Source organism: Saccopteryx leptura, chromosome 6 (genome assembly GCF_036850995.1).
Source record: "Saccopteryx leptura isolate mSacLep1 chromosome 6, mSacLep1_pri_phased_curated, whole genome shotgun sequence".
NCBI classification, from domain to species: domain Eukaryota; kingdom Metazoa; phylum Chordata; class Mammalia; order Chiroptera; family Emballonuridae; genus Saccopteryx; species Saccopteryx leptura.
In genome coordinates, this window is record NC_089508.1 from 122,403,997 (window position 1) to 122,405,307 (window position 1,311).

Below are 1,311 nucleotides of genomic sequence, written 5' to 3' on the forward strand. Positions count from 1 at the left end.
CTCAGTCTGCTGAAGGCCACGGTCAAGGCACATATGAGAAAGCAATCAATGAACAACTAAGGTGTTGCAAACTAATGACTGATGCTTCTCATCTCTCCGTCCCTATCCCTCTCTCTAACTCTCTCTCTCTGTAAAGAAAAAAAAATTACTTATTTCTTTTAAAAAAAGATAATATAGGCCTGACCTGTGGTGGCGCAGTGGATAAAGCGTCAACCATGAAATGCTGAGGTCACCGGTTCAAAATCCTGGGCTTGCCTGGTCAAGGCACATATGGGAGTTGATGCTTCCAGCTCCTCCCCCCTTCTCTCTCTCTGTCTCTCCTCTCTCTCTTTCCCTGTCTCTCCCTCTCCTCTCTAAAATGAATAAATAAAAAAAATTTTTTTTAAAGATAATATAGCTTTTCTGGACGTGGTGGAGCAGAAGGCGCCATCATGGGAGTGGACATCTGACACAACAAAGACCGAAAGGTTCGGCACAAGGAACCCAAGAGCCAGGACATCTACCTAAGGCTGTTGGTTAAGCTATACACATTTCTGGCCAGACAAACCAACTCGACCCTCAACCAAGTGGTGCTGAAGAGGTTGTTCATGAGTCGCACCAACCGGCCACCTCTGTCCCTTTCTCGGATGATTCGGAAGATGAAGCTTCCTGGCTGGGAGGGCAAAACCGCTGTGGTTGTAGGGACTATAACCGATGATGTGCGTATCCAGGAGGTGCCCAAACTGAAGGTGTGTGCCCTTCGAGTCAGCAGCCGCGCCCGAAGCTGCATCCTCAAGGCTGGGGGCAAGATCCTCACATTTGACCAGCTGGCCCTGGACTCCCCCAAGGGCTGTGGCACTGTCTTGCTTTCTGGTCCTCGCAAGGGCCGAGAGGTGTAGAGGCATTTCAGCAAGGCCCCAGAACCCCTCACAGCCACACCAAACCCTACATAAGGGCCAAGGGTAGGAAGTTCGAGCGGGCAAGAGGCCGATGGGCCAGCTGTGGCTACAAAAACTAACCCCAGATCCTATCTTTTTTTTTTTTTTTTTTCTGAAGCTGGAAACGGGGAGAGACAGTCAGACTCCCGCATGTGCCCGACCGGGATCCACCCGGCATGCCCACCAGGGGCTACGCTCTGCCCACCAGGGGGTGATGCTCTGCAGAGCCACTCTAGTGCCCGCCCGGGGCAGAGGCCAAGGAGCCATCCCCAGCGCCCAGGCCATCCCTGCTCCAATGGAGCCTTGGCTGCAGGAGGGGAAGAGAGAGACAAGAGAGGAAGGAGGGGGTGGGGTGGAGAAGCAAATGGGCGCTTCTCCTATGTGCCCTGGCCGG

The 1,311-nt window shown here is 53.1% G+C and overlaps 1 pseudogene; it reads left to right on the forward strand.

The window, feature by feature from the left end:
• The first annotated feature begins 431 nt into the window (after nt 1–431).
• On the forward strand, nt 432–1,016 carry LOC136375881 (large ribosomal subunit protein eL18 pseudogene; annotated as a pseudogene).
• Nucleotides 1,017–1,311: the final 295 nt, after the last annotated feature.